The sequence below is a fragment of the Gorilla gorilla genome, chromosome 4 (assembly GCF_029281585.2).
Source record: "Gorilla gorilla gorilla isolate KB3781 chromosome 4, NHGRI_mGorGor1-v2.1_pri, whole genome shotgun sequence".
Classification (NCBI taxonomy): Eukaryota; Metazoa; Chordata; class Mammalia; order Primates; family Hominidae; genus Gorilla; species Gorilla gorilla.
In genome coordinates, this window is record NC_073228.2 from 89,457,989 (window position 1) to 89,481,831 (window position 23,843).

The window sequence follows — 23,843 nt, forward strand, 5'->3', positions numbered from 1 at the left end:
TGAATCATTAGTTTTTCTCTCTTCTTATCAGAGTTAATTCTTTAAGTATGGGAAATATCATTTTCAGCTTCAATTGTCTGTTTTTTTTTTCTTTTGTTCTTCTTTTTTTTTTTTTGCCAAGATTAAATAAGCACTTTAGGAGTCCATTGACAGAGTTTAACCAGCATGAGTGACTCCAGGGATTACTGTGTGTCCTCCATTGTAGCTCCAAAGAACATAGCTCAGTGTTCTGTGTATAATACAAACACCTTAATTGCTTGATGAAAAAATGACGAAAGGTAAAATATACCTACATAATTTTTATTCATCAGTGCCTTCCTTAGAGAGCCAATTCTGTAGGTTGGCCTTTTATTGAATGAAATAATGACTTCCAGGAAATTTATTTGCATTCAAATGTGATGCTTGAAATGGAAAAAAAAATACTTTCATACATGATTCAGTCATCTATATTTAGTATGTCTAATAAAAATTCTGGATGACCTATCTTCCTTTCAAAACTTCAACATTCCACTGTTTTGATCACGTTACTGAAAGAAGACAGCAAAACAAATACTTGAAAAACTCTATTTTAAACACTGTGCTTCTGTGACGGCAGGATATACAAATATGCAGCAAAGTAATACCTTTGAGTCAAATCAGGCCCACATTTTATTGTCACAAAAAACCAATATCCTGCCATCTGCATGAGTAGGTGTTGCAAAATATTTGAATTATCCAACTTCTGACATATTCTGAATTCATATACAATTCAGTTTCACATAAATTTGTTACATGGAAACAAATATGTCTAAAGAAAATGAGTTGCTATCTCATGGCACTGAGTACATTTGAGTATAAATCTGAGAAGACATTATCATGGAGTAGTGAGTTATCATGAAAAAAATAACAGATAACAAAATTAGCATTCACAATATTATTTAACTCTAAACAATCCCTTTCAATCCAAATGTTTTGAGGGATTTATAAGACATTTGAAATTTTATCACTAATAATGATTACTTTCAAGCACAAAGACACACAAAATCTTTCTTGGATACTTTTATGATTCCTACATAGTGCTAAAAGAGGAAGAATCTGTCATTTATCTTCTCCAAGGTATATCAGCAAGGCCATATTAAAAATAGAGAAGATATATAAGAGAAATAGCTTAAAAATGAATGTTTATCTCAGGATTTCTATTTCTTTTTATGTTGTTAGGAATCAAAATCTATCGTGCACATCATATTATTGCCCATAGTAATCTAAATGTCCAAGTTAACTCTCCAATGGGTTGTAAGATGAATAATTGAAATCAAAATCAGTATCTGTTTGATTACAAAATCTATCCTTTTTTCCATCCACCAAAACTCCTATTAGTAAAATTCAGTGTAGTCACATTCCTAGAAATTATTTTTTAATCAATAAAAGGCATGCACACGTACACACATTGTGTATGTGTAATTGATGCATGCAGGTGAATGTTTATTTTCAAAATTTGTGGATTTAAATTAAGATAGTCAGAATTAAGTTAATCCCTTACTGTCTTTTTACATGGAATTCTCATTCTGTAGATCTAAAAGTATTCTTTCTTTTCTTTTTTTTTTTCGTGCAGTGGGTACATCTGCAGAATTGTTACATGGGTAAATTGTCTGTTATGAGAGTTTGGTGTATGGATTATTTTGTCACCCAGGTAATAAGCATAGTACCTGATAGGTAGTTTTTTCATGCTCACCCTCCTCCCAGCCTTTCCCTTCAAGTAGGCTCCACTTTCTATTGTTGCCTGATCTGAAGGTATTCATAGTGTTTAGGGTAAACTTCTATGGTTAAAGACATTAAATTTCTAAAAGACGTTAAATTTCACTTGAAACAAAGAATGATTAAATAGTTTTATGAAATCTGCCAGTTTACAATACTATCATGAATACAGTAAGTACTATCAAGTTTTGGGTCTCCACTTAACTCTTAAAATGCTAAATTTTAGATGATATTAGTGGATGGAACATCACTGACATTTTAATGTTTTAAAAATCATTAGACTACTGTTTTATTTGGAAATGACTTGACTCACACAGGCCAAGTTTTTTTTAATCAAAATTGTCTTCTAAAATAGCTAAGTTTAGATATCCAAGGTCACTTTTCACTTATTGATGGATATAGAAAATTATTTATCCCTTTCTTGCTATTGTTGAAAGAAATGTCGAACTTTAAGAACATGATAGATGAGTATCTACGTGGATGCAACTGGAATTGGGAAGCAACAAGCTTTACTGAAAGGCTTCAAATGGCCCTTCACTCATTACGTTCTAGCTCTAAAAGGAAGGTATTCTCGTGTTATCTGGGAAAAATAGAACCAGAGATCTATAGCCTAAGGTGATCAAATTGCCCTAAGTCTAAGTGGTTGTGCTTCTCTCCTTCCTTTTTCCACTAATTTGCCCTTTCTTCAATATAATCTATTACTCTCTCTTCCTTGCTTTGTGAGTATATTTAAAGCTGCTTATTTAGAGACCAAAAATATTAACTATTAGTTTGGGTAGAGTCATTGGCATTAATAGAAATATGCCATCACACAATTTTATTTCATTTTATTAATCATTTGTTTTATAGAAACATTCATTTTAAATGAACTGGTTATATCAAAAGATCTCCAAAAAGATCCTTTGAAATAATAAGTCTATGTGAGCCATATTTTAGACAATGCCACTTGTATAATCAGTTGGATTATAAGCGTTACAGAAGCAAAATTATCTTTATATTCATTTGAATCCATTCTTAAATTTCAAATTAATATGGCATAAAAATTTTGTACATGTAGAATAAACTTAATCTCTATTCATGTATTTGGTTTTAGCAAATGTAAAAGAGTGTGTATGTGTGAATTATTTGTGTATTCTATAGAATAAATTCAAATGTGTGTTATAAAAATACCCAGACAGGCTGGGCATGGTGGCTCATGCCTGTAATCCCAGCACTTTGGGAGGCCGAGGTGGGCAGATCACCTGCGGTCAGAAGTTCGAGGCCAGCCTAACCAACATGGAGAAACCCCATCTCTACTAAAAATACAAAATTAGCTGGGCATGGTGGCGCATGTCTTAATCCCAGCTACTCGGGAGGCTGAGACAGGAGAATCGCTTGAACCCAGGAGGCAGAGGTTGAGGTGAGCCAAGATCGTGCCACTGCACTCCATCCTGAGCAACAAGAGTGAAACTCTGTCTCTCTCTCTCTCTCTTTCTCTCTCTCTCTCTCTATGTGTGTGTGTGTGTGTGTGTGTGTGTGTGTGTATATATATATCTCCAGCCAACATAATTAAACATCGATAACATTTACTGAGCCCTTACTTTCTACCAGGCAAAAACAAGTAGAACAGAAAAAATACATTATTCTCCCTTAGAATCGAGACTTAGGGAATGAAAGCAACTTGCTGTTCTTGCTGCTAGCAGATTTTAAAGCAGGGGTTTCAATCAAAATATGTTTTACTTCAAAGTCTATCATATTAACAGTACATAGCTGAGTGCGGTGGTTAATGCCTGTAATCCCAGCACTTTGGGAGGCCGAAGTGTGCGGATTGCCTGAGCTCAGGAGTTCAAGAGGAGCCTGGGCAACACGGTGAAAATTCGGCTCTATTAAATACAAAAAATTAGCCAGTGTGGTGGTGTGTGCCTGTAGTCTCAGCTACTCGAGAGGCTGAGGCAGGAGAATTGCTTGAACTCAGGAGGTGGAGGTTGCAGTGAGCCAAGATCACGCCATTGCACTCCAGCCTGGGCGACAGAGCGATCGTCTGTCTCCAAAAAACAAACAATCAAAAAACCAGTACATTATATAGTTTTTCAAAAACATGTAGGAAATCTAGGAACTAATAATTTTATTATTTTAACATCGTTTAATAAAAGTAACTCAGAAAAACACTCTAGCTATGTATACATATCTGCCACAATAGTAATAACATAATCAGCAAAAATAGATTAGTGCTGTGTAATTTTACAAAGAACACAGGTCATTGTGATGACAAATTGGCCCAGAACTACTCTTCTAATGTTTGCAACTGGAAACCCAAACCACAGTTCATATGTTTATTCGCACTTCAGAAAATTGTGCACTGGAGAAACACACCATACACACACAAACACATGTATATATCTATGTGTATAGTTGTTGTTTTGCTTTATTAAGAAGAAAATGAGAGCTTGCCAGTTCAGTCTTAAGAGACTAGTGATGCAAGCTCTCCTCTAATTTTATGGTTGAATCCCAGATTACTGTTTTTGAAAGACAATGTTTATAGAACTGTTTACTAATCTTCTGACTTTCCAAATGTGGATAATCTTGATGGAATTTTTATGACATCTGGCTACTTTAATTTCTTCTTTCCTTTCTGTTTTTCCTAGAGTTACCCATCATTATATATGAAATTTCAGAATCAGCTTTTCTGAGCCAAGTGACCAGTTCCTGTTATTTCTCTTTTCAGATAAATTACTTTCTACTTTGAAGAATACATGTTTTTCCTTGATTCTTCATCCCACCCTTCCCCAGTTGTGTGCTTAGAACACTTATGTTACAGATGCAGAGGTCTTCCAAGAAACCTCTAATTGAAATCAGAAATGGTTTATTCACTAGAATCAAGGAAACAAAAAAATGGTAGCTTTTTCTATGAAGTTCTTATAATAGCTCATTGAAATGTGGTACAAAATAACACACATATAAATAAATATATGTGCTAGTTAAATTTGTTAATTTGTTTTAGGATTTAATTAATTCCAGTAGGTGTTAGATGTGCAGACTTGTTCTTTCTGTTGATTTTACAGAAGGATGTTTTTATTGAGCTGATACTTAATCGAATTCTTTTACTCATTCAAACACCCATTAAACTATTTATTTACTTCTACCCTACTGTACATTCTGAGTTTGATACTATGTTGAGATAGAAAGTTGCATATAATATTCCCTGTCTTTCAGCACCTGTTAGTCTCATGCAGGAGACAGAAAAATAAGAGTATAGAACAATGCATCACCAATTAGAGTTATGTTTCAAGAGTGAACAGGATAATTTTGGAGAAATCATAGGATGAAGGATCATTTCTTTTGTGACTTGAAACAGAAGAAAATTTCTTAAACTTCTGAATTCAGAATGAAGAATTAATTTTAAAAAGGGGGAAAGAAAATTAATAAACTTTAATTTGTGCGTCATAATCTAAGTGAAATAAGCCAGGCACAGAAAGACAAACATTGCATGTTCTCACTTATTTGTGGAATCTAAAAGCCAAAATAATTGAACTCGTGGACATAAAGAGTAGAAGGATAGTTACCAGAGGTTGCAGGGGGCGAAAGTTGGGGGTTGGGGTCAGGGCTGGATGAGAGGTGGGATGGTTAATAGGTACAAAACAAAACAGTTAGGGGCTGAACTTCTTAACATATAAAGAACATGAGAATAAATAAATGCCAAAAAAAGGTAGAAAATGGAAAACAATTTATGACCTATTGAACAATGTGTTCATGGATGAAGAAATGAAATGTTTCTTAGTATAAAGTGAATCACAATAGATTAAATTTCCTACTTATTGGATTAACAAAACTTAAAGTTCAATATCACCACTCCTTGTGAACTTACAGGACATAGGGCTCTCTCATATACTGCTGATGCAAATTATAAATTAAACAATACTTATGAAAGAAAGGACATATTATAATATTTATCCTTTGACAATCCCAGTACAGAGAATCTATTAAAAAATACAATGGCAACATTTGAAACAATGCATGACCATTATATTATTTACAGAAATTGCAAGAGTAAAACTAATCCAATATTCATTGTTATAGATCCCACTGAACTATAATGTATTTACTGAATGGGATACTATGCCATAAAATGTAAAAAAAAATTGTATTATATAATACAATGATTTTCAGGATTTACTTTTAATATCAGAAGATATTTTGGAATTCTACCATTAGTACAAAACTTTGCTTTTTATGTGAACTTTGGAGTATTTATATATACATGTACATACAAATGCATACATAAGCCCCCTTGCTTATTTTTGTAGCAGGAAACACATACAAGAAAGAAAAAAAAAGGTGACAGTAATAGAAAACACGTGGAAATGACAGACATGAAAGTGTGATTTTCTAAACTGATTTGAAGACATATTTTCAAAATACACATTTGAAGGGCAAAATTAATTTTAAAAAGGCAAAAACTAGAATTTAAAAACAAGCCTAAACAAATAAACCTAATTTTTTTCAAGTTGGTGACATATCTCAACTTAAAAAAATCATTTCAAATGGTTTTAAAGCACAATATTTAGCATACACATCAGTATTTAGAATATATTCTACAGGAAAAAAATAAACTGCAAAGAAATCTTAAACTCAATTTAGTAGTGTAAATGTTAACTAATGTTGGTATTAGTATTTGAAAATAAACTTAAATAATATGCATAATTTGTATAATTTAGCATATGGAAATGTTCAAGTTGTAATATTAGTTAAAATACACAATACTGTAACATCAAATAATCTCAACATTTAATTACATTATTGATGGCTTATATTTTCAGAATTTACCTCCACATTTGACAGTCACTGAAAAGTATAAAATATATTTCTATTTATTTTTATTCTGATATAAAAAAATGGCTGCTACTTTAAGATATTAAAAGCCTTATTAAGCTGGGTGCAGTGACTCACACCTATAATCCCAGCATTTTGGGAGACCGAAGCGGGCAGATCACCTGAGGTCAGGAGTGTGAGACCAGACTGGCTAACATGGTGAAACCCTGTCTCTACTAAAAATATGAAAATTAGCCGGCCATGGTGTCTCACACCTGTAGTCCCAGCTACTGGGTAGGCAGAGGTTGCAGTGAGCCGAGATCGTGCCACTGCACTTCAACCTGGGCAACAGAGTGAGACCTCATCTCAAAATAAATAAATAATTAAATAAAATCCTAATATAAACCTATGTTCAGAGACATGAAACACTAGCGAAATTAATCTGTATAATGTCTTGCTTTACAAACAAAAATAATGCAACTTCATAATGGCACATTTATACATAATGTGATTACACACCTTTGGTAGTATATTTTAATAACATAAAACACTTAAAGCACATTTTTAAAATGCAAACAATTTTGAATTATAAAACTTAAAGAGAGTGTGCATGTGTATATAAAGTGGTATATAATTACACTGTATTAGACAACACAAAGTGTTTTTGGCATGTATGCTTTTATGCAGAGAGAGGGTCATTTTATTTTAGTCTCCTAATGAAAATTTTGATTTTTCCAGAGCTGGATACTTTGACAGTTTGCTCCTGTTATATGTGTTCTTTCTCTTTGCTCCAATGTCCTGAATCTCCTCTGTGCTCATGTACTTCTCATTGCTTTGACAGATACTTCCCTAGGGAATCTTGGGAGAAGGGTAAATGCTTTTAGTGATATATGATATTGTAAATTTCAATGACTTGACTATTGATCATGTGGTCTGACATAGTCTAAACAATGGCATAGAGAAATCACCTAAGACTCACCTTTTCTAACAATTACTTTCCCTATCAAATGTGATTCGTTTTTCTTTTTAGTTTTCTTCAAATCGATTGTATAAAATAATTCAATATTTATTATTCATATGCGGAGTAATTTGGTATTGTAGTTCTGATAAATTGTTAATTGTATACACATCTCCAAATTTTTTTATAAAATCCTTCTGTTGACGAAATACAAACGTTTGAAAACGTTTAAAATTTTCCTTTTCAAGTTCTATTAAGGTAAAACCTGCACATATTTTGAAAATACCATTGAGCAGGTATTTTAAAACTTAGAATTTTAAAAAGTCTTCTGGCCTAGTCCTCAGTTCTGTTTTATAGAAGTCATTGCCTTTTACAGATTTGTACATTTCTTCTGATATCCACGCTAAATAGCAAGTATCATTTCATTTCTAGATCACTTGATTTTAGAATTAAGCAATTTATTTTTTATTAATTAGATGCGGATTTAGCTGCCTTAAACTACTGCCATCTTATTCCTACTAACAACATCTTAAGCATTTTTAAAATACATTTAATTAAGCATGTATGTTCTCAAATGAGATAACTTTTCAACATGATTTTCTATGTTGGCAATAGTTTTAAAGCCGTATGTATCTTACATCAGTTACAGTAAACTTAAAATGCAATAAAAACTTCTATTTCATAAGATTCTCAAAGATTTTTGAGGGTGTTTTTTACTAATCATCTAGCTTAACTGTAACATTTCTCTTTTAAAGCAACTGGCCAGATGAAATTTCTTTTAAAACTTTCAGCTAGAGGAAAGCTTCAGGCAAAATAATTTTACTGACATAAAACACTGACAGGGCACAGATTCATATGTAGACTTACAATCTTCTTGCAGACTCATTGTAACCAAAAAGAGATTTTTAATCCCCAAATCTTTGTGTGTTCCTCCATTGCAATTTAAATCTGTCTTAGTAAATTCTAAAAATTATATTTTAGCTTTGCATAATTCATTACTGACAAGAATATATTTTGGCATATTTTAAAGCCTGCTCCTGATAGGGAGAAAGGTTTGAAGTTTTCATGACACTAAATTTGAATATAACTTGGGTCAAAATGTTTTTCACTAAAGCAGTACACATTTGATTCAGTATTAGATTAATGTCTTTTATGATGGAGAGTCACTGACTTTGATAGAGATCAGTCAAATTGAATAAAAGTGATTACCCAAAGGAGACATGGAAAATGAATGTGGATAGTGAAAATAAAACACATTGAAATGTGTGAGATTCTGCAAAATCAATGTTTAGAGAGAAATTTGTGGCTTTGAATGCTTACATTAGGAATAAAGAAAAGGTTAAAGTCATTTATCTAAGTTTAAACATTAAGAAGCTAAACAGATTCCTTCCCAGAGAGTCCAAGGACATCTCTTTTTATCTCTCATTAAGCAGAATTTAGTCACCTGTTCATACCTAGCTGCAAGGAAGTCTAGGGGAAAAAAAAAATTTCTAGTTAGATGTATTTCTAACCTAAATCCAGTTGAGATATCTTGTGAATGAGAAGGGAAGTATGGATACTGTCTGGCAACTCAGTCTCTGCCAAACAACTGAAAATAGAGATCAAAACTAAGGGTCACCCTGGCAGTACCTCATGAAGCTGAAGTGACCCTTTCTGCATACATCTATATTTTCTTAAGCAGAACTAATATTAAAATCGAAACTATCAACATTCTTGAAGGGATGATTTAGGTGAATCTACAACCCACATAATAGGTAAAGAAAGGCAAGAAAAAACATCCTATTATCTATTTTGTATAGGTTAAAATTACTTATTTCACGAATATTTATGGAATACTCATCATATGGCAAATTCTAGTCTATATATTAAAAATATGAAGATAAGTCAGACAAGGTTTCTACTTACATGGAACTTATGGGCTGGTGAGAGAGTATAAACTAAAAATAAATAAATAATCCACTTTAAGTATTCAGATGAAAATAAAATAGAGTGGGATAGTGTAGTAAGTGGGGCTGCTTCAAAATGGATGTTAAGGACAATCTCTCTGAGGAGGTGGCATTTGAGCTGATAATTAAATTAATGAAGTTGATTTTGTAACTTAATTCTTTAGAAATACTAAAATCTTTATTTTATGCAGTATGAACTGACTATCCAGATATGAGTTACAATTTTTTGCTGCCTTATAATTAAAATTCATCAATTGTATCATCAATTGTAGTTAAATCATTTAAATGATTTCCTCTCCCTGTGTTTGTTTTCCTCTCTTAAAAAGGGATAATTCCCCCAGCGCAGTAAAACCAGTCACGTTAAAAGAATTTTTTATTGTTGTAAAAACCATATAATATTAAATTTATCATATCAAATATTTTATGTGTACACTTCAGTAGTGTTAAATATATTCACATTTCCTTGCAACAGAACTCAAGAATTTTTTCTCTCTCAATACTAAAACTCTGTACTCATTAAATGCTAATTTTCCCTCCCAACACACCCCAGCTCTTGGCAACTACTTTCTTTCTGTTTTAAAAATTTGATTTCTTTATATGCATAGATTTATATGCACAGATTTATGCAATATTTCTTCTTTTTTGACTGGTTAATTTCACTTAGCATAATGTCTTTGAGATTCATCCATGTTGTAGTATGTGACACCATTTCCTTCTTTTTTAAGCCTGCAAAATATTATTTTGTGTGTGTGTATATATACATATATATATATGTATATATGCACACACACACCCCCTACATTTTCTTTACTGATTTGTTGGTGGAAATTTGTGTTGCTTTAACATCTTAGCTACTGTAAATTATGCTGCAATAAACATGGTGTGCAAATACCTCTTCAAGATACTACTTTCAGTTCTTTTGGATATGTACACAGAAATGAGACTGCTGAATCACATTGTCATTTTATTTTTTAATTTTTGAGGAAACTCCAGATTGTTTTTCATAATGGCTGTGCCATTTTACATTCCTGTAAATAGCGCCAAAGTGTTTCAATTTCTTTCTTCCTTGTTAACACTTGATATTTTCTCTTCTTTTGATAGTGACCACCCTAATATATATGAAATAATAGCTCACAGTTGTTTCTCTTATGATTGGTGATGTTAGGATCTTTTTATATGCTTGTTGGCCACTTGAATATTTTATTTAAAGAAATGTGTATTCAAATCCTTTGCCCATTTTTTAATTGGGTTATTTGTTATTTTGTTGTTGCTGAGTTGTAGAAGTTGCTTAGATATTCTGAATATTAACTCCTTTTTATATATTATTCGAGAATATTTTCTCTTCTGATTTAGGTTGTTTTTTCACTGTTTATTTTTCCTTTGATATGCAAATGATTATGTATTTGATAAAGTTCCTTTTTTCTATTTTGACTTTTGTTAACTGTCCATTTAGTATAATATCCAAGAATACATTGACAAATCCAATTCTCTGAAGCTTTCTCCCTCTGTTTGTTTCTAGGAGTTTCATAGTTTTAGGTCTTACATTTATATATGTAATATATTTTGAGTTAACATTGTATGTGATGCAAACAAAATAAGGGTCCAACTTCATTCTTTTACATGTAGATATTCAGTTTTCTCAACACCATTTATTGGAGAGGCTCTCCTTTTTCTGCTGTGCAGTCTCAGCACCCTTGTCTATATATTATTTGTGCAAGCATTTATTTCTAGGCTTTCTATCATGTTCCATTGGACTATACAATCTGCCTTTTTGCCAGTACTACATAGTCTTGATTACTGTTTCTTTGTAGTGTGTTTTCAAACCAGGAGGGGTAAAGTCTCCAATTTTATCCTTTTTCAAAATTTTTTTAAAGATGCTATATGAATTTTAACTTTTGAAAAAAATGGCTTTGATGTTTTGATAAAAGTTGCATTGAATTTTAAGATCACTTTGGGTAATATAGGGATCTTAACACTATGAAGTCTTCCAACCCATAAACATGAGATGTTTTTCCCTTTATTTGTATCATCTTTGATTCATTTTAACAATGATTTGTAGTTTTCAGTGTATAAGTCTCACTTTTTTAGTTTATTCCTAAGTATGACTCTTTTTGATGCTGTTGTAGATTGTTTCCTTACTTATCTTTTTGGGTTGCTTAGTCTTAGTGTATAGAAATGCAACTGATAATTGCATGTTGATATTATGTCCAAGAATTTTGCTGAAATTAATGATTGGATTTTATGATTTTTTTAAATAGGATCCTTGTGGTTTCTACATATAGGATCATATCATCTTCAAACAGAGCTAATGTTACTTCTCACTTTCCAAATTGAATGTCTTTTAATTCTTTTCCTTTACCATTGCTCTGGCTGGGACATTCAGTACCATGTTGAATAGAAGTGGCAAGCGTGGACATCCTCACCTTGCTCCTCATAATAAAGCATTAGTTTTTCACCATTTAGTATGATTATAGCTATAGGTGTTTCATATATGGCTTTTATTATGTTAAAGAAGTTTCCATTTGTAGTTTTTTGAGAGCTTTTTGTCATGAAAGGGTAAAGCTTTTAGTCTTTCATAATTAAGTATGATGTCACCTGTGAGCTTTTCATATACAGCTTTATTTTTTGAAACTCTTTTTTTCCTAGTTTATTGAACATTTTTATCATAAATACCATCAAATGCTTTTTTCTGCATCAATTGAGATGGCCATATGGTTGTTGTCCATCACTCTGTTAACACAGTGTATTGCCCTGATTGACTTTCATATGTTGAACCATCCTTGCATTTCATCTTTAAGTAAATAACTTGTCAAGAGAACCTCTTTCCACTGTATTGTGATTTTCTTAATTACAACTATATATAAGTCCTAGTTTACGTCCTATTTTTAATGAAACAGCTGATGTCTGTCCTTGACTAGATTCTAATGACTAAGAAAAATGCGTGTGTGTGTGTGTGTGTGTGTGTGTGTGTGTGTGTGTGTGAATAGTTTATGCAATGAATGAGAAGAAGTGAAAGGTAGTGGTTGAAAATGTGAGTTCCCAAGTCGTACTTTATGGGTTTGTGCTGCAGTTATCTCAACTATAAAATTGAAGCATCAATAGTAGAAATTTTACATAGCCAAAATAAGAATATAATGTGTTTGAATTTGAAATCAAATTTTGCTTGAAAAATTGCATTGCTAAAGTTGGTATTGATTTTTTAAATTATCATTTTTATTTTAGAATAGTTTTAGATTTTCAGCATAATTATGATGCTGGTACAGAGAATACCATTATATCCCACACTATTTTCCCCTATTATTAGAATCTTATATTGTAATTGTACATCTCCCAGAATTGAATGAACTAAATGAAAAAATATTGATATATTCATTAACTAAGTTCCAGCTTTATTTAGACTCCTTAGTTTTATCCAATATTCTCATTCTGTTCCAAAATATCATACAGGTTGTTACTTTGCATTTAATTATTATATCTCCTTAGATAGTTTCTCAGACTTTCTTGGATTTAATTACCTTGACAGTTTTGAGGAATACCAGTCAGAAAGTTTTTAGAATGTCCCTCAATTTGGAATTATCTGTTGGTTTTTGTTATTTCATGATTAGATTGTGGTTATGGATTTTTAGGAGGAGGCTACAGAGTTAGAGTGACATTTTCTTCACAACATATCAAGGGGATATACCGTCATGATGACTTTCACTTTTGAAATTAACCTTAATCACCTATCTGGGTCATATTTGTCAGATTTCTCTGTAATAAAGTTATTATTTTCTTCCTCTTTTCCTACATTGTACTTTTTGGAAAAAGTCATTCTGTATAGCAGCCTACATGTAAAAAATGAATAGTGGTATGCCACCTCTTCACAGGTTAGATGGTGTACATAAATTATTTTCAATTATTGTGCATAAGGCATTTGTATCTTGTTCCTATATATTTATCATTCAAGCATGTGTTTATGTCAATATGGACTTTAGGATATTGATACTTTGGGTTATAATCTAAAACCATTTTGGTGCTCAAATTGTTTCAGCTTTGGCCATTGGAAGCTCTTTCAGTTGGCTTTCAGTTGTGCCCCTTTCAGATATGTCCATCACTATGACTTGTTTTATTTTGCTTGTTTTATGGTACTTTCTTATTTTTTGGCATTACGAGGTACTCCAAACCTCTCTTGTATATTTCCTGCTCTAGTCCTTGAATCAACCCTTTATTCAAATAAATTCTAGTTTCTTTTATTAGAGAATGGTATTAGAAACCAATATTTTGGCACTAGGAATGATTGTTGCTATTAGAATTGTGTTGCTTTCTAGACCCAGGGTAGATTTATATTTGCTACAACTCACACTTATCAACCTCATGGTTCTCCCTTATTCAAATAAGAATCATAAAGGAAAAATAAATTCTGAATATGTAGATAATTACTGATGATACAAAATTTAGAAATTAGAGGAGACAAAATAAAGGAAGAATAAAAGAAGACTGAAGAAAGCCCACAGGACATATGTAACAACATTAAGCAAACAAATATTACATTATAGAAGTGCCAAAGAGAGAAGATATGAAGAAAGGCACAGAAAACCTATTTAAGGAAAAAAATAATAAATGAAAAATGTCCAAGTATTAAAACAGATATTTACTGACATTCAGATTTTGGAAACTTAAAAATATCCAGTGAAATCCAACCTATAAAGATCTTCTACAAGGCACACTGCAATCAACTTTTCAAAAGTTAAAGATAAGAGAGAATTCTAAAAGCCTAAAAGCTGCAATAAAAAAGCATCAGGTTGCATGTAAGATAATTCACATTAGACAATCAGCAAATTTCCTAGCCAAAACGTTGCAGGAGAGAAGAGATTGAAATCATTTATTCAGGAAGTGCTATAAAGGGAGACAAAGGATAATAATTGCTATAATGAAAACACAGAAAAGTATAAAACTCACCAGTACAGGTAAATTTATAAATCAGGTTCAGAATACCCCACTAGTGTACTGGTGATATGTAAATCTCTGAATCCTCTAGTATAAAGGTTTAAAATCAAAGTGGTCAAAACAACAGCTACAATTAGTGCCTGAGGAACACACAATAGATAAAGAAGTAAATTAAGAAAACAAAAATATAAATCGTGTGTGGGAGGAGAAAAGTCTAGAATATTTTTTCCGCCCAAAATTAAGTTATTAATAGCTGAAATAATCTAATTCTATAAAACTGTTTATTAACCCCATGATAACCAAAAAGAAGAAAATTACAGTAGATACAGAAACAAAAAAGATAAAAGAACAGATAGAGAACTCAGAAATAAATCCACACATTTAAGTCAAACTGATTTTTGACCAAGTTTCCAAAAACACACATCAAGGAAAAAATAGCCTCTATAATAAATGGAGCTGAGAAAGCTGAATATCCATAATAGACCTCTACTGCTAACCAGTCTCTTCAATAAATCATGCTGGAAAAATTGAATATCCATATACAGTAGAATGTGACTAGCTCCTACCTCTTAGCATATATAACAATTAAATCAAATGGATTAAAGACTTAGGTATAAAACCTAAAAAGATGAAACTACTAGAATAAATAGGAAAATGTTTTATGACACTGGACCAGGCAAGGGTTTCTAAAATAGGACCTCAGAAGCACCGACTAAAGAACCAAAAATAAACAAGTAGGATTATATTAAATTACATTTAACTAAAATTTTGTTTGTACAGAATGGGAAACTATTAACAGAATGAAGAGACAACCTACATAATGGGATAAAATATTTTAAAATTATACCTCTGATGAAGGGTTAATATCTAGACTATTAAGGAATTTAAACAACTCAACAGCAAGAAATTTAAAAATTGCCTATTTAGGTTGGGCATGGTGGCTCACGCCTGTAATCCTAGCACTTTGGGAGGCTGAGGTGGGCGGATCACTTGAGGTCAAAATAGTTCGAGATCAGCCTGACTAACATGGAGAAACTCCGTCTCTACTAAAAATACAAAATTAGCTAGGCTTAGTAGCACTTGCCTATAATCCCAGCTACTCGGGAGGCTGAGGCAAGAGAATTGCTTGAACCTGGGAAGCAGAGGGTGCGGTGAGCTGAGATCACGCCACTGCACTCCAGTCTGGGCAACAAGAGCAAAACTCCATAAAAAAAAAAAAAAAAAGAAGGAAAAGCCATTTAAAAATTGACCAAAATAACTCAAATATTTCTCAAAAGAAAACATACAATGGCCAACCAGTATATTTTAAAAGCCCAACATCACTAAACTACAATGAGAAATCACCTAACTGCAGTTAGAATGTCTATTATCAAAAAGACAAGAGATAATAACTGCTGGCAAGGATGTAGAAAACAAGGAATGCTTTCATACTTTTGATGCTAAATCCATTATGGAAAATAGTAGGGAAGTTCTTCCAAAAATTAACAATAGAATTATTACATGATACAGAAATACCACTACTGGGTATACATCCAAAGGAAATTATATTAGCACATTAAAGAGATATCAGCACTCCAGTGTTTATTGCAGCATTATTTATAATATCCAAGATATAGAATCAAACAGCCAATCAATACCCAACAACAAATAAGTGAATAATGACAAAATGATATATATACATACACACAAAGTAATACAATTTGGCAATTAAAAAGGAGAAAATTCTGTCATTTGTAACTATAGAATAAATCTGGAAGATATCATGTTAAGTGAAATAAACCAGACACAGAAATATAATATTGCTTGATCTCACTCATATTTGGAATCTAAAAAGAAAAAAAAAAGTTTTTGATAGCAGCAGGAGACAGAAAAATTCCTAGGCAGACAGGGATGGGTTGCCAGTAAAACCTGAACTTAAAGCCAAAGACAGCATGAAGCCTGAAAACTGAGCTGCCAGTTCAAGGTGGAGCCCACAACTAGAGTGAGAACTTCCTCTATGCCTTTTAGTCAAATAGTGCTTTTACCAGGCCTGCTCATGGACCAATCAGCATGTACTCTCCCACTTTGAGCTCATAAAAGCCCTGAACCCAGCCTCACAGGTGGTTACCTGCTTTCGGGCCCCCTCTCACAGAGAGGGCTACCCAGTTTGGGTTCCCTCTCATTTTCGGAGCTCTTCTGTCACTCAATAAAATTCTTCTCTGCCTTGTTCATTCTCCAGTGTCTGCACACCTCATTCCTCCTGGTTGTGGGACAAGAAACACATCTACCAGCAGGTGTGAATAAATCTGTAACACTCACTCCTGCTTGGCAAGATATGGGAGTGAAAAAATCACAGGGCGCCACACTCTGCCGTTCACGGAACTGTGGGCAGTGGGAACAAATGAGAGCGCTAACACTTCCTGGGGGCTCAGACCTCGGGACTCCCAGAGCAAAAGCTGTAACACCCCTTGGGGTGCCATGGTTGCTAGCCTCTCCAGGTTTTTTGGGAACCGCTCCATCCACCTCATCCGGGTGCTGACGCCCAAGGTGGAAGCTAGTCACAGTGTGTCCTCCAGACCATTCATGGGGTGAATGCAGAGCCATGGCGGGCCTGGGATCCAGGCCAGTAGCTTGAGTTGACTCCAGCTTGCTGGGCTGAGTGGGCAGAGTGAGCCCAGCAGGCCTAAGTGAAGCATGGGCACAGGCACCACCAGCAATGAAGATTTCTCAATAGCGAAGCAGCACCAAAAGTATCCTGTGTCATTATTATCATAGAAGCCGACAGTATAAGAGTGGTTAGAAGAGATTAGGGAGTGAAGAGAGAAGGGGAGGATGGAGAGAGGCTGGTCAATGGGTACAAAATTACAATACGATAGAAGGAATATATTTAAGTGTTCTAATACACAGTAGAGTGACTACGGTAACAGCAGAGTGCTGTATTACGAAACAGCTGTAAGAGAGGATTTTGAATGTTCTCACCACAAAGAAATGAAGAATGAATGTGGTCATGGATATATTAACTACCCTGATTTGATCATTACACAACAGAAATACATATTAAAACATTAAACTGTTCATCAGTTTAAAGCAATTAAATATGTTTAATTGCAATGTGTCTATTAGAAATATTAATTAATTAAAACATAAATATGATTAGTAGCATGTTATAATACCAATGGATTTACCTGGAAACTTAGGACTTTTAGTGCTCACTTACCAGACTCTATCAAAAAAATTGTCCAGAAAAAAGTACATTAGTATCACTTATTAATTATAAAAAGACATAATTTTATGTATTTTTATTTATTTTATAATTTTATATGTTACATATATATATACACAAAATTTTATATTTGCATTTTATATGAAAACACAGAGGGCAAAGTTAAGTAGAAGGCTAGTATGATACCATTACTTATAAAAAAATAAATATTGCTCTTTTGGTGAGAAATTACTGTTCTTAGTAGAACAAGATCGAGTGCTTACAATTCATTAAGGAGAATTTTATAATTAATAAAGGTTACATTGCAAAACAATGTTAAATATATAATTTGTTTAATAGTGTTATGGAATAAATTGTGCTCTCCAAAAACTTATATGTAGAATCTCTAACCCCCAATATGACTGTAGTTGGAGACGGGTTCTCAAAGAGTTAGTTAAGGTTAAAATGAGCACCTAAGAGCACAACCCTAATTCAGCTGGAATGTTGTCCTTATAAAAAGTGGGAGAAGCATCAAGGGTGCACTCTCACAGAGAGAAGGACATGTGAGGATACAGCAAGAAGATGAACATCTGAAAGCCAAGAAGTGAGGCCCCAGGAGAAATCAAACCTGCTGGACTTTCCGCCTCCAGAATTGTGTGTAAATAACTTTCTATTGCTTAAGTCACACAGTCTGTAATATTTGTGGATGACATTACTAATAGAATAATACAGATGATTTGCTAAAAGTTGAATCACTTTATGGAAGAAAAATAAATATGGTCATGAAACACAGATCAAAGTGCAACTCTGCTTTCATTCAATGCAAATTAGGTAATTTGCCTCAACTGTCCTGCTCCAGATGAAATACATTAAAATAATTTGCTTATAAACATTGAAGATTGCTGAGTGAGTGCGGTGGCTCACATCTGTAATCCCAGCACTTTGGGAGGCTGAGGTGGGCAGATCACTTTAGTCCAGGAGTTCAAACCAGCCTGGACATGGTGAAATCCTGACTCTACAACAAATACAAAATGGCATCATGTCACATGCCTGTAGTCTCAGCTACTTGGGAGGATGAGGTGGGAGGATTGTTGAGCCCAGAAGTCAAGGTTTCAGTGAGCCAAGATCATGCCACTGAACTCTAGCCTGGGCAACAGAGTGAGACCTCATGTTAAAATAATAATAATAATAATAATAATAAAAGCTAAGAAGATTGTAAAATAATTAGCAGAAGAGAGGAAGAAAGGTTCTGGCAGAAGTAGTTCTGCACTTGGGAGCTCCTTTTTCCTGAGGACACTGGCTGCTGTTATAGGGGAAAGCTAAAAGGTGAACCTTTCCTACTGTAGCAGCATTTAAGAGCTAGAATGGCATAAATTGTTTTTTGTCCTTGGTGAATACCCTTTCAATTTTGGTAGAGATCTCAAAAAGATGCACTATATGAAAATATTCTTAATATATTCAAGATAATAAAATTCCAGGTGTGAATTTCAAGAGAGAATTAGAGAGTATAAAAAACTATTACAAATTTTAATATATAATAATATAGTAACTGAAATTAAGAATTCATTGGATGGTTTTAACAGTGAACTATGAGAGATATATAGAAAATTGTTAAATTAAATAGGTCAGAAGCTAAACGGATAATTAGTAGATTGAATAGGTCAGAAGAAAATTTCCACAGCAAAACTGAGACAGATAAAGAATTTTTAAAAATGCAGAAAAGATACTGGACACAGTGACACACACCTGTAATCCCAGCACTTTGGGAATCCCAGGTGAGCAGATTGCTGGAGCTCAGGAGTTTGACACTAGCCTAGGCAACATAGCGAAACCACATCTCTACACACACACATACACACACACACACACACACTTAACTGGATGTGGCGGTGCGTGCATGTAGGTCCAGCTAGTTGGGAGGCTGAGGTGGGAGGATCTCTTGAGCCCAGGAGATCGAGGCTACAGTGAGCCATGATTGCACCACTGCACTCCAGCCTAGGCAACAGAGTGAGACCTGTCTTAAAAAAAAAAAAAGGGGGTAAAAGACTTTAAAGACCTGAGGAAACTTTTTAAAGTATAACTGAAAACTCGGAATATGAGGATAAATAAAAGAGTCGCTTCAAATATTTGAGAAAATAAAGGAAAATAATCTGCCAAAGCTAAAAAAAAAAAACCGTAAATTCTACAAGCTATCAGATGGAAAAATATGTATTTCAAAAATTTTCAAACAGTTCCTTAGTGGTGAAACTGCTCAAAATAAAAAGTATTAAAGAAAAAAGTCTTAAGAGTATTGAGAGAAAAAAAGGGAAATTACTAAAAATATAAAAATAAACTAATGGCTGACTTGACAACTGAAACACTGAAAACCAGAAAATAATAAAACAGTATTCTCAAACTACTGAAATAAAATATGTGCCAGCTTAGGATTTTGTAATGTCATATGTCTTCAAAAATAAATGAAAATGTAAAAATTTCAATGAAACAAAAATTGTGGTATACCCTAACCAGCGTACATTTACTAAACTAAATAAAATCCTTAAAAAGTAAGAAAATAAAAGTATAGAAATGCAGAAAAAATAAATACCAAATTACAATAGATAAAAATTATATAAATATAAATGAATATTTACTTTAGTATAATTAGTATTTTGGAAATGTTATATGTGTATAAGTACATACATATAAACATATGACAGAAATAAAGAGGAAGAATATAGTAACTTTTCAAAGACCTTTATGTTGTTGTAAAAATAGTAAATGTATTATTAATAATGAAAGAATAATGAGTGCTACCATTTGCAGCATAAACATTAAGTAACAGTATTCTGTAAATGCCAGTTTAGTTTAGCTTTAAAATGAAATTCAAATACTAAGACAGTATAAAAAGTTTAAAAAGGAAGAAAGCAACAAACTGTAGGCGTATCAGATAAAAGCTCTAAAAATTGTAGATATGAATCTAAATATATCAATAATAATGCTAAATTGTAAATTGGCTATAGCTATGGTTAAGGACCTAGATTTTAAACTTGATGAAAAGAAGAAAACTCAGTTATATGCTTTTTATAAGGACACTCTCAAAACTTAAGGACATAGAAGAAATTGTGTTAGTTTCCTTGGCTGCCATAACAAAGTATTACAAATGTGTTAGCTTGAAACAACAGAAATTTATCCTCTCACCATTCTGAGGCTGGAATTCTGAACTTAAGGGTCCTTGTTCTATGAGAGAGAAAGGTCTTGCTTTCTCTGAAGTTTCTAGGGGAGACTACTTTGCCTCTTCCTAGTTTCCGGTGGTTTCTTGCAATCCTTGGTGTTCCTTAGCTTAAAGATGCTTCACTCCAATATCTGCTAGTCATTCCATGGCAGCCAGCCTGTGTATCTGTGTCCCAGCTTCCCACTTTGAATGACACAGGTATGTTGCATTTAGAATCCATAATAATCTCGCAAATTTTATCTTAACTTGATTACAGCTAAAAAATAACCTGTTTCCAAATCAAGTCACATTTACAGATCTGGGTACATATCAATTTTAGTTAGACACTATTCAACCCAGTATAGTCCTTCCTTTTGCCCCAAAAATCCATGTCCTTTCCACAAGTATATTACATTCCAGTATCCCCAAAATCTTAGTGCATTCCATCAATAACTCTAAATGTAAAATCTCATCTGAATACTGTCACCTCAGAATAAATAAAATTAGTAGAATCTCAACAAAAATAAAACACATAGAAGGCATATTAAAATCCAGGCACAAGTAAAAAATAATAAATAAAATGAAAAGTTTTTTGAAGATTAGTAGAATTGATAAAGATCTAGCAATAATATCAAGATAAAATAAATCTATAAATTATTGATATTTTCAATGAAAGTGAGGATATCACAAGAGACACTAAATGTATTAAAAACATAATTAGTAATAAAATAAATAAGTTTATGCAAATTCAACAACTTAGATAAAATGAACAAATTATTTAAAATGCAGTAATAGAACAGACACAATATAAAATATACAGTATAAATAGCCCTATATTGCTGAAAAATTGATCAATAATATTTTACCAACAAAACACCAATTTTCACAGGCATATTTTTACTCCTGCTGCATCAAACTAAAAAGGTTGTGCACAGCAAAGGAAACAGAGTGAAAAGAGAACCTATAGAATGGGAGAAAATATTCACAAACCACATATTTAAGTGGCTAATATCCAAAATATATAAGAATCTCAATTAATAGCAAAAAAAGAATTAAAATTGTACAGAAGACCTCAGTAGATATTTCTCAAAAGAAGACACAAAAAAGGCCAACAGATATATGAGAAAGTGGTCAACATTACTAGTCATCGGGAAAATGCAAGTCAAAAACACAGTGAGATACCACCTCATACGTGTTAGGACAGGTGTTATCGAAAAGACAAACAGAGTAAGTATTGGCAGGAATATGAAGAAAAGGGGATCCTTGTACACTGTGAGAATGTAAATTAGTACTGTCATTTGACAGACAGAGTGAAAGTTCTTTAAAAAATTAAACATAGAACTACCATATGATATAGCAACCACACTTATGGGTATACATTCAAAGGAAATGAAATCAGTATCTCAGAGATTTCTGCATTCCTATGTTCATTGCAGCATTATTCATAGACAAGATGTGAAAATAACCTTGCTTATATATGGCATAATATTCTTATATATTCCATTATGTATAATATCCCATTATACAAATAATTTCCCATTATGTATGTATAGGTTTGGTTCCATGAGATGAATAATTTCTGGAGATCAAATGTACATCATGGTTACTATAATTAACCAGATGATATTATATATTTGAAATTGGCTTAGAGGGTCGATCTCAACTGTTCTCATTTACAATATTAACAATGTCTACCTATATCAAAAAATCAAGCTGTACACCTTAAATATATACCATTTTTTGTCAATTTACCTCAGTAAAATTGAAGTTAAATAAATGTGAAAATATATATATATATATAAGTTCAAAAATAAAACACAAATGTTCAGTTTTCACTGATAAATGTTAATCAACCATTTAAGGTGAAAATATTTATTTTATACAAACTCTTTCAAAATAGTGCCAAAAATTGAACACTCTTCAATTCATTTTATGAGGCCAACATAACTCTGATACCACAACCAGGCAAAGAGATTACGAACAAATTTTCCCTCATGACAAATAATTATGTGTGTGTGTGTGTGTGTGTGTGTGTGTGTGTGACAGAGTCTTGCCCTGTCGCTCAGGTTGGAGTACATTGGCACAATCTCGGCTCACTGCGACTTCCACCTCCTGGCTTCAAGCTATTCTCCTGCCTCAGCCTCCGGAGTAGCTGGGATTACTGGCATGCACCACCATGCCCGGCTAATTTTTGTATTTTCGGTGGAGACAGGGTTTCTCCACAGTGGCCAGGGTTCTCTCGAACTCCTAACCTCAAGTGATTCCACTCACCTCGGCTTCCCAAAGTGCTGGGATTACAGACACGAGCCACTGTGCTAGGCCATGATTAATAATTCTATATTTTCAAATATATTTAGCAGTTAGAAAATTATAAAATCCTATCAAATAACATTTATCTCAGGAATGCAATGTTGATGTAATATTGGAAAAGTTTTTCATGTGATACTTTATGTTAAAATAAGGGATAAAAAATAGGCTTTTATCACAATAGATGTAAACATTTTAAAAAGCAATGAACAAAAGTCATCACTTCTTTTTGATTGTAATCTCAGCAAACTCGTATTAAATAGGAATGTCCTTACCTGATAAACAGAATCTATGAAAGATCTACAGTCAGCATTCATCATTCTGTATTTTTTTTAACTATATACTTTTTGCCTTTGTGTTACTATAGACTTTCTGCATATACTATTTGCCTTTTTCTTATCAGAACTAAGTAGTGTGTTCTTTCAGTTTCCTTTTTTTTTTTTTTTGTCCCCAGGGAAATATGGTTGAAACAGCAGAGATCAGTTGGCCACCCCGTATCAATCAGTGTGGTTTAGTGGTTAGACTGTAAGAGTTACTGATAGGCACTAAAAATTGCTGAAACATGCATAATCTGATTTTTAAAAAAGCATCGCATACATTACTGACGAAGTAATGATGCATTGTTATGTGTCAAGAAAACCTCTCTTCTTGCTCAGAGGAGAGTCATAACGTTTTAGAATGATCAGAAAAGGTTTCATGTCGGGGACAGAAGTCTTCTGAATAATAAAATTCTAATCCAGTATCAAAATCCCACCTTTGGTTTTTCTTCTGCTTGCCTTGGCATAGATAATAGGCTTCTTTCAAAGCAGTCTT

General features: G+C 33.0%; 1 pseudogene; it reads right to left on the reverse strand.

Annotated features, from left to right (window-relative positions):
- The window catches only part of LOC101131217 (large ribosomal subunit protein eL14-like), a 160,888-nt pseudogene extending 143,953 nt beyond the window's left edge, over nt 1–16,935 (reverse strand).
- Between the last annotated feature and the right edge of the window lie 6,908 nt (nt 16,936–23,843).